The sequence below is a fragment of the Vombatus ursinus genome, unplaced genomic scaffold (assembly GCF_900497805.2).
Source record: "Vombatus ursinus unplaced genomic scaffold, bare-nosed wombat genome assembly UNPS02010394.1, whole genome shotgun sequence".
Taxonomy (NCBI): Eukaryota; Metazoa; Chordata; class Mammalia; order Diprotodontia; family Vombatidae; genus Vombatus; species Vombatus ursinus.
This window is the reverse complement of record NW_020950172.1, coordinates 6,658,018-6,674,585: the sequence shown is the minus strand read 5'-3', so window position 1 is coordinate 6,674,585 and position 16,568 is coordinate 6,658,018. Positions and strand designations below refer to the sequence as shown.

The following is a 16,568-nucleotide window of genomic DNA, read 5'->3' as shown; positions in this document are numbered from 1 at the left end:
ACCCCAGCCCCCAGCTGTGCACATCTGTTTGGGGGGCTTCCGGAATGATGAGGATCGAAATATTTAGATGTGGAGGGGGGAGGGGACGAAGGCCCCCACCGAAAGAGCTCTTTCATCAGCCTGACTTCAGACCTGTTGTTCCACCTGACTAAGCTCGTCTGGCCCCGTCTGCCCCACCCTGAATGATGCAAATCGTCCTTGGCTGGGGGGAAGGCGGCCTCTCAGTCCTTGCTGCATCTGCCTGGGGTCTGCACTAGGGAAGGCCGGGCCTTGGGGCTCATTGGCCTCACTTTAACCTCATTGGGAGGTTCAGTTTGTGGAAACATGGAGCAATGGATTAAGGCAGATGTATTTGGGAGGCAGGAGAACCTGAGTTTCAGTTCTGCCTCAGAACTTAAAGCTGTGTGACCTAATCTCTTTCAGTCTCAGTTTCCCCGCCATGAAATGAAAAGCCTCTAGGCTCCCCTCGGGCTCTGGATCAGTCAATGAATCTGTGATTGATCCAGAGTCACCAGGAGAGCTCGGGCTTCCGTGGCCAGGCCAAGAGCCTTTCCTGGGACGTGACCTCTCCTGCTCCCCCACTTTGCCTGGCCTTTTGGGGCTGTAATAGAATTCTCCAGGAAATCCACCAGAGAAAGCACTGGGGGTTGTATGCAAAGCACAAGCAAATATATCTATGCCTCCCTTCCCTTCCCCCTTTAGTCGGTGAGGACATAAAGGTCCCCCTTTGGGGAGTCTGCAGGGCCCCTTTTGGAGGCATGGAGGGGGGCATTCTTTGGGGAGCCGCAGGGAGTACATCCAGGCTTGGGCCAGGGGCCTCCGACACTGCCCCAAACCAGCCTGAGGCACTGCCCTGAGCGAGTGGAGGAAGCCCACTTCCCTCTGGTCCCCTACTGAGAGACTGAGGAGGGAGGAGGAGGAGCAGAGCTGCACGGGCCCTGCCCTCAGAGAGCTTAGTCTAATCTAGCAGACTGAGCTGTCCCAAAGCGCTCCTCTTGGGAGGGTGTAGTGAGTTCTCCTTCACTGAAGATGTTCAAGCCAATGGCTGCTGACTGTTGGGTGTTAGAGCTGGAGTTCTTTTCAGGCTTCTGCTTGGACTTGAGGTGCACTGAGGTCCCCTCAGACTCTGAAGTTCTGGTTGTGTGACCTAGGGCTGGACTGGGGTCCTCAGCCTCTGAGAAGGGGGTGGACAGCCGAGTAGTCTAGAAGCAGCTGAGAGGACAATTGCCGGTTGTGGTTTCTGCTGGGCACCTTGAAGGGGCTGGAACCAGAGCCCCCAGGGGGCCCAACCAGCCTGGCCTCCTTAGTACAGGGTGCTGAAGCCCCCCGTCCTCCTCCCCTTAGATTCCTAACTAAGAAGAGCAAGAGGCACCCGAGACTGGTGCCCGCGGCAGCCGAGATGCCGGTGCCCCCAGCGGGTTGGTTCCCCTTTGGTGGAGGTGACAAAACGAGGAGCCGGGGTTCCTAGTGACCGGCTTCACGTGTAAGTGACCCTGAGAATCAGGCAGGACTGGACTGTGTGCCTGGCCCGAGTCACCTGACTTTGCGTGTGGGAGGGTGTGGGTGTTTGTGTGCCTGCCCACCTGTGTGACCCTGGGCACTTGGCTATGCCAGGCTCTGGGACAAAGCGCCTGTGTGTGTGTGCCCGTGAGCGAGCGAGTGTGAGTGATCGCACACCCACTCAGGCAGGCCTGGGAATGTGGGCTTTGCTATTTTTATGAAGTATTTCCAGCACAGACAATTCCAGCAGCCGAGCCGGGTGGGTCTGTCTGTGCCACCCTCCAGGGTTGGCACTGCCCCCCTCCCCCCTACTTTACCTCCCACTCTCTTTCCCCCTACTTTTCCCCCTCCCCCCACTTCTCCTCTCCCCAGTAGCAGCCACAATGTGGTTTCCTTCTGGAGTAATTTCTTCTGGTATTGCTTCAGCTCCCACCTGGCACTGTCCTTAGGGTAGTGGGAAGATCTTTGGGCAGGGCAGAGGGAGTTCCCTGTGGTCTCCTTCTTTATCTGAACAAGTGGCATGACTGGCCGCTAGTCGCTCGTCCCCCTTCCTCCTTTCCCAGTGGCTTCCTCATTTGCCGGCTCCCTCAACCCCACCCAGCATCCCTGGTCTCACAGATCCTTGAAGCAGGGTCTGCAGTGAATTGGAACCCGGGGGGGGGGGGGTTTAAATGCATGTGTGGAGGGAGGGGGAAAGGGAATCTGCTCCTTACTGTCTCTCACTGGACTAGTTGCTCTTAAAGTCCTATCATCAATGACCTTAAGAAGAGGAAGGTGGATTAACTGGTCCGAGATACAGAGAGAAGCTTTGGTGCTCACTTAGACGAGAGGCTGGGGCTCTGGAGGGGCTGGAGGCCAGGTCCCCAAAGAGCTGAGATGGCAGAGACCTTAGGAAAGGAGGAAAGCCTCCTGGGGGCTGGGCAGAGGCTCTGGATCCTGGAGAGGCAGACTTTGACGTGGCCAGACTCCGTCTTCCTGGGTCCCTCCATGGTCAGCCAGAGGCTGGTGCCGGAGCAGGCCTCAGAGCAGGAGGGCAGGTGGGTGTGGTGCTGGAGGCCCAGAGCATCTTTCTCTGGTGTTCCTGAGGGGCAAGCAGATGGAGAGCCAGCCGGGTCCTTCTGTCAGAGGCATTGGCCAAGCGTGTGGAGAGACAGTCAGACCCTCCTCCCTCCCCCGGTGAGCCTGGCTCTTCACCCCGAGGATGGACTGGGGCAGAAGATATTGAATCGGAAAGGAGGTGGGCAGGGACCATGTTGAAGAGCCTGCTTCATGCTGCCACCCTCCTGATGCTGCCCGCAGGGGGCAGGGCTCAATAAGGCTGATTTGGGCATGAGTGGGCAGGGGGCTGCCCTGTCCATCTGGACTCCCCACTCGCTGTTTTCCTGACAAGTCAGTGGGGATGGGGGCCAGGTGGAAAAACACACAGTGAATCCTCAGACCCAGAACCCCTCCTGGCTCCTCCCTCAGCTCCATCCCTGGAGGGCTCCAGGGCGGTCCTAGAAGAGGATCACCCGTTTCCCCACAGACCATTCTGTCCTGTCCCCTGTCCGCACGATGCTCCTTTCTTGTGGGAAACCAGAATCTGGTGACACTGTGGGCTGGGCTGGGCTGGGAGAGAGGCCCAGGCCATCTCCCAAGACTGCCGACGTTTGGTGTCTGGAGGGGATCCATCCAGCAGTCTGCTTGCTCTTCAAAAAGGTATAGGATGCTATCTACACTAAGCCATTCATTTTACACATTGGGAAACTGAGGCCTGATAGAGGAAGTGACTTGGCCAGGGTGTCGCCATGCTCGTGAAGCAGTATGGTGTTAGAGGCAGCAGACGCTTCTCCTTGTGTGGCTTTGGGGAGGTCCTTTCCTTCTTTGTTCACCCCTCTGGAGAATCCTGCCTTCAGACTCAACCCTGCTGACGGAGAATGGACTGCTGTCCCAGCTGGAGGGCTATGCATGAGGCCCTGCTTGTGCTGTGTGGGACTGGTGAGTCACTGGTCTGTCCAGGTGTGGGGGCGATTTTATCAGGACTGGTCACAGGGACTGGAGCCAGAGGGAATTCCAGCTGTCTGTTAGGCCAACCCCCTCACTTCACAGTGGAGGAAACTGAGGCACAGAATGGCAAGGACTTGTCCAGGTCACAATCTATTAAGCACCTACTGTGTGTAAAGGGGGGACATTCAGAGCTAAGAAGAAATGGGCTCCCTGCCCTGTCCCTCGTCCCCACCCCAGCTCCCGGATCGTGGTTGGGAGCAGCTGATTCTGCTCTGACCTGGCGCATGGGACAAGGAGGATTGCCTGGAAGGGCCTCCCCAGTCCGCTGCCCGCCTCCCTTTCTAGCCTACCCTCCCCTTACTGCCCTTCTCACATGCTGCATTTCTCCCAGTTGCATCCTCGTATCCCCCACTCACCCGGGCGCCTTTGTTGGAGCAGTTCCTGGTGCTTAGGACAGACTCACCGCATGTGTGCAGGCTCCTCCGCGTGCGTGCAGGCTCCTCCGCATCCTTCCCAGGACCCCACTCAGGTGCCTCCTCCTCAGATGGCGGTGTGAGATAGCGGACAGGGTGCTCACTGGGGAGCCAGGAGGGTTCAAATCCCCCTTCAGGCTCCCACTCTGAGCCGTGCGGCCCCTGTGCCTATAAAATGAGGGGGCTGGGTTCGGCCGCCTCGGGTGGGCAGGGGGACCTGGTGCAGGGCATTGAATGCAGGGTCAGGATCCCTGGGTCCAAATTCACATTCTGCTACTGACCTCAGGTCATCCCTGGCCCCTCTCTGCGCCTCAGTTTCTCCCTCTGTATAAGGAAGGGCTTGGACAAGCCCACTCGCCTTTGCAGCTTCACATAGGAGGGGTGGCAACTGCTGGCGCTGAGAGGGTGCTTCGCCTTGCACTGAAGCCTCCCTCGCGGCTGCCGCATTCCCTTTGTGATCCTCTGCCCAGCTCCCAGAGTCTTCCCTGGCGCCCCCTCCCAGCTGGCAGCATCCTTTCCCTCCTCATCACCCCCAGCGCCCTGTGCCGGGCATCCATTTTAACTGTCCGTTACTGAGGACAAGGAAGGTACCTTTTTTCCACGTCGGACTCGTTGTGCAGCAAGGGGCCATGCACACAGTAGGCGCCTAGTAAATGCTGGTTCATTTAAATTGAAGCCAGGGTCCGACCATCTTTTTACAACTGAGGAAACCGTGGCTCAGAGAGGGACAGTGCTTTGGACAGGGCTCTGGGGTACTAGCGCCCAGGCATAGGTGGCCAGGATGGGGGCAGGGGTAGCCTTTCTGGCCTTGTTCCTTGGACACTGGGGAAGTGCTAGGGGTGGGATGAAGGCCCCGAACCCCGGTTCTGCCAGGACTGGAAGCAGGGCCTAGACAAACTGGCCCAGAGCCAGGTCAGGTGGGCTGCTGAGTTCCAGAAGTGTTGTCTTCCTTTATTTGCCTTTATTTGGGCTTCCCCTAGGTTTAGAAACCCTTGGCCATTGAGGCCCTCAGGGCTGGCGGGGACTTCCAGGCCAATCCACACCTGAACCTCAGTAGCAGCTTCTAATGCAGGTTCCCAGACAAGTGGGCATCTAGCCATGCTTGAAGATTGCAGTGATGGAGAGCTCACTACCTGTTGAGGCAGCTCAGTCCCACTTGGGAGCAACTTTCATTGTTAGGAAGTTTCTCTTTACATCAAGCTGAAACGGGTCCTGTCTCTTCCCCTGCGGCTCCCAGGTCTGCCCTTTGGAGTCAGGCTGCACAGGGCTGATCTCCCCTCCTTTTGATGGCCTGGATGTCATTTCTCCTACGGGATGGCCAGCCATGCCCTCACCTCCCCCAGCTCTCTCCACGAGGCCCTCTGCCAGCCTGGCTGGCCTCCTCCAGACCCTCTTGGGTCCCTTTGGCACCTCCAGCCCAAGTCTGTCCATTTAAAGTGCTCTCTCCAGGCCAGAAGTCCGTCTTGCAGTCTTAACCAAACGATCTCTTGCATTGTATTGAAAGAAGGGCTTGGTAACCCTTCCAGAACTTGAAAACCATGATTATAGCACCGTCCCAGCTTTCCAAGTCTTCCCTTCTGCTGTTCCCCAATCCCTCCCCCCCCACCCCCAGCCTAATGTCAGCATTAAGAGTTACAAAGGCCCGGCTGCCTCTTCCCTTGCTCACAGATAATGGGGGCTGGGGAGGTGAAGGTAGGGCCCAAAATAGCTCCCGCTTCCAAGTTGTTAGGCCTGAGCTGGGAGGGACTGTGGCCAACCTTTCTCCAAATGAGGAAACTGAGGCTCAGAGGGGAACAGGGCTTTGGGCTGGGGCACCCAGGGACCATTGACAAAGGGGGGGGACCTTTTGGTCAGTTCCTTGGACGTTGGAGAAGTTCTGGAAGTGTCATGATGGCCAACATCTGCCTCCTCCACCTAGGTCTGTGTCGTTTTCCCGTGAGGGTCAAGGGTCAGTTCTGGAGAATGTCCAGCCTCAGGTTTCCCTTTTGTTTTCCAGTGTTGTTGGGCCTGGGGGGGAGATCAGACCCCCGGAGGGGGGGAATGAGCCAGCAAAAGGGGCCCAGGACGGACTTGCAGGGGAAGAAGGGGGCTTCCCTTAGACAATGGGATCTTAGAGACCCGCTTGTCCAAGCCCTTCCTTATACAGAGGGAGAAACTGAGGTGCAGAGAGGGGCCGGGGATGACCTGAGGTGAATTTGGACCCAGGGATCCTGACCCTGCATTCAATGCCCTGCACCAGGTCCCCCTCCAACCCCAGGCCCACATGGCTTCTCAGCCATACAACCCCCACTTCCTTCCCAGATGGAGTGAGCTGGAGGTAATGAGCTAGGAGGAACCATCACCTTTGGCACCTGAGCGTTCTAGAAAGAGCCTTGGGATTCAGGTCCTATCACTTACTGCTCTTGTAACCTGGGCAGCCTGTCCCCCTCTCTGGGACTCCGTTTCCCCCCTCTAGAAAACGAGGGAGTTGGAGCATGACTTCCAAGGCCCCTCGCGACTCTCCAGTTTCCTCTTCCCTTAGAGGAAGAGGAAGCCCTTGACCGGCTCTGCTGCTGGGCCCAACGTCCGCTGGCATTCTCTCCAGGTGTGCCCCTTTGCCCCCTTGTGGAAGCTGGTATCTGATCTGTTGCCCTGGCCTCTGAGTAGTGATTGCAGCCTGAGCCGGAACCTGGGTTGGAGTTAGGGCTGACTGGACAGGCCAGCTCTGAACCTGGGCTCCTTCCCTGCCTTACCTTAGCCTGGCATCTCTCCTTCTCTGGTGTTAATGACTGTTTATCTTCTGGGCAGGGTGGCTTGGCTGGGGCAGGGGTGGAGGGCTCAGGCAGCTAATGGTTTCTAGGCCTCCAATTAACCCACCCTCCCACCCCATCTTGGGGCCTGGCTCTTCTTAGCCTCTTGGAGAGAGAGGATGGAGGGCTGACCCCTCTGCTGAGGGCTGTGTATGTCTTCTAAGAGCCTGAGACCCTTGGACACCCTTAAATTTCTTAAGAAAGGCTGTCTGGATTGGTCGGCAGAATCCTAGACCTGGCTTCTCATCCTGGGGTGACCCTTACTAACTAGCTGACTCTGACTAAATCACTTCTCCTTACTAAGCCTTCGTTTCCATCTTTGGAAAATGGAGGTAATACCTGCAGCACTTTTCCCCTGACTCTGAGGTCACACGTTGGCATCTGCTCCAGTGAGATGATGCCTGTGTGGCACTTTGCCCTTGTGGCTAGTGGTGACGATGATAGTGGCCGAGGTATTGAGGGGGAGTAAAGGTGTCTTCTGGATGACAGAAAACAAAATTGAACACTAGTATGAAAAAACTTTTATATACCATATTTCTGAATTGGGCTGCCTCAGTTTACCCCTCTCTGAAATGAGGCTGGTCAGATAAGGTGGTCCCTAAGAGCCTTCCCCATTCTGGGTTCTGAGAACAGGAAGGGGACCATATGTGGGACCTGGGAGAGGAGGCCGCCGAAGGTTTCCTGCAGATGCTGTGGCGATGGTCACAGTGTTTGACTTTCATGGGGAAAAAAAAAAACAACCTATTTGAGTCAGTAACTTCCGGCAGAGCCTTGGGGATGTTCAAGCTTCTGGCTCTCTGCCCCTGGGGATGGACCTTCCCCCTGCCCTTCCTCTCTGACTGAGATTCCCTTCCTCCCCCTGCCAGCCTAGTCACAGCCTGTCCCTTCTGGCCTCACCCAGGGCTCTGATCTTAGAATCCCCTCACCCCCACCCCAGGAAAGGGGATGGGAGAGGTCACCACCACATGCCTTCTCTCTTCCCGAGAGGGCTGGGGCTCAGCTCCCACCCCCCAGCTTCTTCCCCAGCTCCCCGCTCGGTCAGTATTGAGCAGAGACCTCTGGGCCGGAGGACGCCGGGGAAGCCAGGAGTATGGGCTGGTGGGGAGGGCAGGGTGGAGGACTCTGGACTTGGTGACCAAATTCTTGAGTTCCAGACATTTTTGCCACTTGGCATCTGGGGGGACCTTGGAAGGGACCCCTTTCGGGGCCTTAGTTCCCTTCTTGTGAGATGATGGGTGGGCTCTGAGGGCCCTCTGAGCTCTGAATCCCACGATGAAGTCCTAAGTCTGTGCCAGAAGCGTTTTGCCTCGGCCTGCCCTCCACGGCGTCTCCTCCATCTCTGCCACCTGAGGATTCTGCCCGCGCTCCAACAGCCACCCCAGTAACCAGGAAGGGCATTGTCTGGGTGCTTCTCTCCACCCCCCACCAGCCACCTCCGCCCCAGCCTGAGAGCGCCCCAGTTAGTGAGTGAACAATGTAGGCCAGCTGGTTGGGAGGTGCATGTCTAGTCCACACAGGAGGGTGGGCTCCTGTTGTGCAGGAGGGTTTATACCTGGCTCTGCAGGTGCCCGTGGTCTGAGGGGGGGAGCCGGTCTGAGGAGGGTCTATACCTGGCTCTGCAGCTGCCGTGTCTGAGGGGGGGGTCCGTTTTGTGCTGGGGGAGGGGTGTCTGAGTGGGAGCTGATATGAGGGTGGGCCTGTACCGAGCACAGGGGGTACAGTCCTGAGGAGGGTCTTAGCAGGAGCACAGCCACCGTCCAAACCTGCCTGTGCTCCTCCCGCCCCCACTGCCCCGGGAGGAAGCAGGGCTCACAAAGGCATATTTAACAAGACTTGGGGTGGGAGGAGGGCCTGGGGTCACAGAGGGAGGCATCCAGCCTAGATCCTCCCAGTTGGGTTTCGATGCACTGCGCTGCCACCCCTCACCCCTGAAGCTGTATGGAACTGGGCCTTGGGCCTGGCAGGCCTTTTGGGGAAGGACAGTCAGGCCCTTGCTGAGGGCCAGAGCTGGCGACCTGCCCAACCAAGCATGAAAGTTCTGCTGGCAGCCAGGCTAAGGGGGGTGGGGGGCGTGGGAACAAAGCCTCCGGAGCAGGGCTGGCTCCCCTGCTCACTGGGTCGAGCTGGCCAGAGCCCCGAGCCCTGGGCCCCTCACAGGCTGCTTGGAGGGCCCTCGAGCTGTGAGGAGGGATGCCAAGGGAGCTGGCGGGGAGAGGGCGCAGGAAAGGGAGGGCTTGGAAATGGCAGCTGGGAACCAGGATGGGCGGGAGCCGTGTGTGCATGAGTGAGCAAGTGAATGAGTGCTCCCACGTACGCGCACGTGCGTGAGCAGTGTCTGCCTTCGCCTTCCAGCTTTCCCGGGGCCTCAGGACTTGCCCATGGGCTGCTCGCTAGCGGGTTCTTCCTCCCTCTGGTTCCAGGGGCTGGACCGCACACTGGCAGACCTTGGTTTCCTTCCCCTTCTAGGTTTCACGTCTTTACCCGATTCTTGTTCCCCAGGACCTTCCTCATTCCTGCAGCGCATACCCAGTTCTAGTAAAAGTACTGGCTTAAATAATCCTGGGGATGTAGGGGGGAATCCCCGCTCCAGGCACCCCCAGGGAGATGCCTTCAAGAAGGAGGGACTTCTAGGCTAGAGTTCGATCCCACCTGCCCCTTATTTTACAGATGGGGAAACTGAGGAAGGGAAGGGAGACAGGGCTACCTTTTTGGAGGTTGGGCAGGGAAAGTGGTCTACACCTCATTCCCTGGGTGTGAGTGGAAGATGTTCCCCACCTGTCACCATTGTTACTGTGAGCTGGGGGTGTGAAAAAAGTGCTTTGAAGGAGCATTGGTGGCAGACTTTCAGGCATGGCTGGGGGGCTTGGTGAGGCCAAGCCACTTTGGCTAATCCTTTTTCAGCCTCTTTCCAGACCAAGGCTGGGCCGTGCTCCGCTGGTCTATCCTGCAGTTTTAGGGGTTTAGAGCTGGAAGGGACATGGTGCCGGGCACACGGGCCCTTACTGTTTGTTGATTGAGTGATAGATGAAGAAACTGCCCAAGTTCTTCTCATTCTCAGCTGGGCTTCCTGGGTCTTCTGGCCTCAGGCCCAATCCTCAGTGGAGTCAGCCTCCTCTAGCCGGTTGTTCTGGAGCAAGGTTTCCAGCTGGAGGTACCTGAGAATGGAAGGCCATCCCAGCCAGCCCCTTCTCAGAGGCTTCAGGCTGGCACACTGGCTCAGAGCCCTGGGGGCGGCAGCCTGGTGGTGAACAACTTCCAGAGGAGAGGCGATGACAATGGCGATGACAATGGCTGACAAACAGCCGATGAGCGTGTCCTGTGTCCGCGGGGTCCCTGGGGATAGGCCTGCTGGCGGCTCAGCCGCGAAAAGCCCCGAGCCTTCGACCCCTGCCTGGCTTGTCACAGAGAGGGGCTAGCTCACTGGGGGGCGGTCTGTGAGTGTGGCTGTGGGTGATGTCCGCGAGCAGACTCAGGAGGAGCAGAGCCTGGCGGGTGGCCTTGGAGGGCCACCATCTGGAATAAAGATAAGACTGATACCCAAGGATTAGTCAGAAGCCGGGCCTGGGGGATGATTCAGGGACTCGTGGTCAGCAGTGAGGCAGCGTTGGAGCAGCTGACCAAATAATTACGAGGTGCTCACTGTGCTGGAGAAACGCACAAAGGGAGGTAGGCCCTGCCCTCACGGCCCTTCTGTTCTGTTGGGAAGGCTTTGGACCGGAGGGCTAGGCTGACAGCCTGGGTCCATGTGGAATGGAGGAAGGGGGCAGGCGGACAGCAGAATGCAGAGCTGGGGCCTCGGGCCTCGGTGCGCGGCAGCCTCGGGGACCTGGCCAAATTCGGAGGCCACATCTGTGCTTTGCTGCAGTGAGCTGAGCGTTTTGCCTGGTGCATCTTGTCGGACTGATATACCTCTCTGGGAGGTTACAGGGAAGGGACGTGGCCATCCCATCCTCTGGCCTCTTTCAGGAGGAACAGCGTCCCACCAAGCTCTGCTCAGCTACAGCATCTGGGCTTTGGACCTCCCATCGGGAGCATCCCTCTGCCACACTCGGCCGCAGGGCCTACAGGCTGCCTGTCTCCTCTGCGTTTGAAATCCCAGCAAGCTTCCTGTCTGGAAGGCTTTCCTGGAAGTGAGGAAGACAGATGGGGGATTTCAATATGGGGATGGGGGAGGTGATCAGCGCCTGCCTCCAGCCCTATCCGGGGGACTCAGGGCAATGTGACTTGTGGGATGGATTGGGCCTGTTAGGACCATTTTTGTGGGACACAGCGGACTTCAGGCTGTGACTGACCACGAGGTTCCTCCTTTTCTGTCCACTCCGGCAATGAAACAAAGACTTCTAGCTTCTATAAAGCTGGAGGCAGGAATGGGGGAAGTGATCGCTGAGGGGTGAGTGTCCTGACCGGTGGCTGTGACAGTGAGGCCTGGTCCCCACCGTTTCCCATATCTGGTTCTCGCCACCCTTTGGGTGCCAGGGCGAGAAGAGCCCTGGGGATCAGATGGCCCAGAGCAGGGGTTCCTCACCTTTTATGTGTCATGGGCCCCGGGGAGTGAAAAGGCCTTAGGGTTAATGTTAGAATCCTCGTTTTCTATCACCAACCTCTTGGGAATCTGTGAACCCCAGGTTCAGAATGGCTGCTCTGTAGTTCCCAGAAGGAACATCAGAGTTTGGGTGACTAAGCTCATTTTAGGGAAGCATCCTGGCACCCATATTTCCCTCACCCATTCTCCCCTCCTGTGATCCCCCATCATGGAGTAAGAGGGAGCTAATCCCTACTCTCTGTACTTTAGTCTCTTTTGTGACTGTGGCCTGAGATGGGAGGCAGTGCCAGGGCCCTGTCCAAGAAGGGTGCCCCCAGCCCAGCCCTTTCTACTGGTAAATATTTAATACGGTTGGGAAGATGTCCTCTTGTGGTCCTCAGGTCCCTGCAGGAAGAGTATGGGGGGGTGGGCAGGTGACCAAGTTTGGGCTCCCCAGTGCCTGGCTCCTGGTCCTCACTGGGTCCCCCTTTTTTCCCTTTCATCGCCAAGGTCTAATTATTATTATTATTATTTTAGGCAATTGGGGTCAAGTGACTTGCCCAGGGTCACACAACTAGTAAGTGTCAAGTGTTTGGTTTGAGGCCGGATTTGAACTTGGATCCTCCCAACTTCAGGGCCTGTGCTCTATCTACTGCACCACTAGCTGCCCCCAGGGTCTAATTATTTCTGAATGTTAGCTGGGCATTAAAGCAGGCCCCTAAGAGAATTCTTAGGAGCACTTGATTACCATAGACCCTTGAATCTGGAAGACTCTTTGGGGCTTCAGTCAACCCCTGCGTTTTACAAATGAGGATGAGGGTTAGGCCTTGCCTGGACTTGTCCCGGGTCGCACAGGGAGGCCAGAGAAGGGGAAGGCTGGCTGGCCTGCCCACTGGTCCCAGGCCCTTTCCCTCCCTTACTTGGCCTCTAAAGCACCCTAGCCACATACAAGTATGTCCCATTTGAGCCGCCTCAGCTTCTCACCTGGAAAAATGGGGACCCTGAGCTGTTCTGAGGACCGGGGGAGTTCATGGATGGATGGGAAGCTATGTTTTACAGGTCAGCAATCATTAACCCTTTCGTGTTCCCACCTTTGCCTGGAGCAGGCCGGCCTCCCCTCCACTGGACTGGCATCCAGTCCCTGTGCACGGGGTGGGGTACAGGCACGGCCCTTCCCTCATGCTTGGCCCTGCCTCAGCCCTTTGCTGCATTCCACCCCCTGGCCTGGTCCCAGCCTCCTTTGGGCTGAGTTGGGGCCAGCGTTCCTGGGGCTGTAGAGCTAACTGGGCTGCCCCGGAATTCTTGTGGCCAGGCTGGAGGACATTGGCTTCGCAAATGGATGGAATTTTGGCGCTGGGTTTTTCCCTGTTCTAAACAGGGATTGATTGGGGGAGCTCTGGGTGCAGCAGCACTCAGCGACCACAATTTCCTGTTTACAGGCCTGGGATCTGAGGATTTCTTTTGGTTCATAAGAAGCTGGATGTGTGTGAGACTGAGTCTCTCCCCCGCCTCTGCAAACATCCAAAGAAAGTGATCCCTTAGCCCCTATTCCTGAGCGGGACCTCGCTGACCTGTGTACCCAGATATTCCAGCAGAGTTCCCCGGCAGGCCCCAGCACCCCGCCCTCCACCTTAGACTAAGGGTGCCCCTTTCTCCTCCAAACTAACTCCAATCTGGGGTTAAATATCTCATGGCAAGTCAGGGACTGCATACTTGGAAGGCCAGAAGTAGCTGGATCCTTTCTTCCTCGCCCTGCCTGATCCAGGATAGGCGCCCTCCTTGTGCGAGGTCAGAGGTCCCAGACAACCACCTCACCCCGGAGGCCCCAAGGCAGGCCTGCTCCATCCCCCAAGGCCAGCTCCCAGGCCTTGGACCAGGGCCTCTTGCCCTGCTCTCCAGGGAGAAGCCTCCGTCTGTACCCCGTTCCAGACGGCCCTCCAGAGTCCCCAGTTCCTCTCTGTCCCATTGACCTCCCTTCCTGGGTGGCTGCTTCTGCAGGGTGCCCATTCACTCTTTGGCCGGGCAGGGACCTGTGTGTGAGAAAGGTCTCTTCTGTGGAAGATCCTATGAGCAGCAGCAGTCCTGTTGGTCGGAGGGCCTGGATTCAGATCCTGACTTTTCCCCTTACTAGCTGTGTAACCTCCCCCCCTTAGGGCCTCAGTTTCCTCTATTGTAAAATGAGAAGGATTGGCTAAGGCCCTGCCGGTTCCCGGAGCTGGGCTTCTGGGCTGGCTGTGGGGATTTGTTTGTTTGCTGATCTGGGTGACTGAAGGCTCCAAGCTTCCTGCATTCTCTCTGGCAGGTACATTTTGTGGACTTTGCCCCATTTGCCCTGAACAGCTGGGGGAGGGAATCAGAAGCTTTCCCTCACCCCCCACTTCCCCTTTCCTCAGCTTATTATCTGACTTGCTGCTTCTGACTGTCCCAGAGGGCAGGACTGTGCCAGCCCTTCCTGAGACTGTGAGGAGGGGGGTGTTGGTTTAATTTACAGAATTTAGATGAAGCCTTACTCCTTGCCAAGGCCCTAGGGGCAGCTGAGTGCTACTGTGGCTAAGAGCCCCAGGCCTGGAGTCAGGAAGATCTGAGTTCAAATCCAGCCTCGGACACTTTGTAGCTGTCTCACCCTGGGCAAGTCACTTAACCCCTATTTGCCTAGGTTCCTTATCTGTAAAATGGGGACACACTGGAGAAGGAAATGGCAAACCACTCCAGTGTTTTTGCCAAGGAAATTGTCCGTGGGGTCGCCTAGAGTCAAACGCCACTGAGCAAGTGTTGTTATCACAACAACCTTGCCAGGCCTGCCCTCTGGGAGTTTCTGTTCCACCAAGTGGAATACAACCAGGACACTTAGGCGAGTTTGAGAAGGGAGGAAAGTGTCTGGGGTAACTCTGGGCTGAGTCAATTCTGAAAGAACAATTTAAAAGGCCTGTGAGGAACCTGAAGAGGGAGGTTGTGAGACCCAGGCCTGGGGCACGTGGCCTGGGCAAAGGCCTGCACTTGGCAGAGGAGTGCAGAATTGAGAAGGCAGTCCAGTGCTGAGCCAGAGGCCTAGACACAATAAATGCTTAATGAATATTTAATTGAATTTGTTTTGTGAATTTATAGTAAGGATGGGATATGATGGGGAAAAGGGGTCAGGATGGGTAGGATTCATTCAGTGGATGAATGTTTCTAAGTGGCCAGGCAGAATGTTGGTTGGGGATGAATGAATGAGTGAATGAATGAATGAATTCCTGGCACTCAGCTGTTGCCTGGGGTCCCCACTGGGACTCCTGCACGTTCATGCCCCATTCTCTTGGGGCAGGGGGTGAGCAGAGGGATTCCTGGCCCTGGACTCAGCTCCTGGATCACTCTTTGACTTAGTCACAAGCCTACCATTCTTCGCCTTCAAATCTCAACTCCCTCGTCTGTAAAATAAGGAGCGATCACTGTCTGGGCCCAGCACGGGGCTGCTGTGACCTGCCCGAGGCGCCCCGACTGCCCCATCAGTCCTCCCCATCAGCCTCTGCTCCGGCCTCTCTCAGGCAACCTGCCCGTGGTCATGAGGAATGTGGGCTCTGTGGGTATGTGGCTGCCTCCCTCCAGGCAGCGTGTCAGGGGAGACACCCCCCTCAGCTGGGAGCTCGGAGACGGGCCTCACTCAAGGCCTTGTCTCTGACACCCGTGTGACCTTGGGCAGCTCCAGAACGCCTGAACCCCAGTTCTCTCACTGTGAATTGGCTGGCTCGTACCCTTCATACTCTGCCTCCCAGGCTAGTCACCCTGGGCTGTAGAGAAGGAGAGCCCGCTAGGGCAGGGGGCTCCTGTGTTATCTGACTCCTGACCTTGCATCTCTGCTGGGAAGCCTGGGTCCCTGCACAGCTCCCAGGGCTGGTGGTTGGGGTCGAGGAACAGGAGGGAGAGCCAGGAACACGGCATTTCAAAGTCAATATTGCTGTAGCTACAGCTCACTGGCTATGTCAACAAGGCCGGAGGCGGATGGGGGCTGGCCCTGGGGCCCTGGGCCTGTTTTCCTGGATGAGGGCTGAGTGTCGGTCAGGGAGCTCAGCTCCACTCCCTTCTGGGCAGGTTCTTTTCTCTGGTCCTGGCTCTGCCCTGGCTGGCTTCAGACAGGTGGCTTCCCCTCTCTGGGCTCGGTGCCTAGTCCGAGGAAGTGGGAGACCGAGGGACACATTCAGGAAATAGCCAGCCAGGGAGGCTGGGACAGCCCCCCCCCCCCCCCCCTTGAACATTTTCCTTGTGTCGCCGGTTAGGGTCGCGGGGAAGACGGGGGGATACACTGGATGCCTCTGCGGGTCCTTTGGGGGTGGGGGGGGGGGAGTGCTTGGCCTGCTCTGGCCTTTTTGTTGCCTGTTTCCTAGAAATTCGGGGCGTCCAGAGCATGACATGAAAAGAGCTTTGTGTTTGGAGTCAGGGAGTACACATCCTGGCTCTGTCACACACAGTGTGACCTTGGACAATCACTGCCTCAGTTTCCCCATATGTAAAATAAGGGCGCTTGACAAGATGGCCTCAGGTCCCTTCAGCTCTGTGTCTATGATCCTAGCGTATTCAATCTGGGTCTCAGTTTCCTCCTGTGTAAAATGAAGGGGTTGAATCAGGCCTGGCAAACCCATCCCAGTTTTAAATCTCTCACCCTGTAATTTTGGGGGTGGAGAGGCCTGGCTCAGGTTGGCCCTGGGCCCAGGCGCCTGACCCAAAAGGGACAGCCCTATCCTCAGACCTCAGGCCTTCATGACTTCTCCTCGTGGTTGGACGTGGGGTGAGGGGAAAGATGGGAGGGGGTACTTGAGAGACACTGAGGCAGAGCTTATGAGGAGCCCTGAGACGTTGCCTGGAGGTAAGGAAGGGCTGGGCTCCCCTTTCTCTGAAGCTGGGATGGGCAGATTGGGGCCGTGGGCCCTGGGTTCAGACACTGCAGCCGCCCCTCCCTGGCCTCGACAAAAGAGAGAAGCTATTTTTAATTAGAAGACTGAGCACAGAGCTCCCCCCATCTCCCCATTAGTTGGCCAGAAGGGTAGAGGGTGGAGGGAGGAGAGGGCTTCCTTTCATCTCCTTCCTACTGCCCCCACCCCAGCCCAGTCAGGCCTTTGTGCCCTTGGTGGTTGTTTCTCTGATCTCCCAAAGACCATTGGGGGTGGGGGCGGGGAGCGAGGCCAACACGCAGAGAAAGAAACTCGGGATGGCAGGGTTTGATCTCTGGGCATCTCCTGAGGGTGCGCGGGGATGGGGAGATGAGAGTCAGATCTTCTCCCCCGGCCTCCGGGGAGGCCAGGCTGTCGTCGCCTCGCTGGGCCA

General features: G+C 57.3%; 1 protein-coding gene across 2 annotated transcripts in view; it reads left to right on the top strand.

The window, feature by feature from the left end:
* PLXNB2 (plexin B2) overlaps nucleotides 1–16,568 on the top strand; it is a 97,356-nt gene that overhangs the window by 5,397 nt on the left and 75,391 nt on the right. The window lies entirely within an intron of this gene.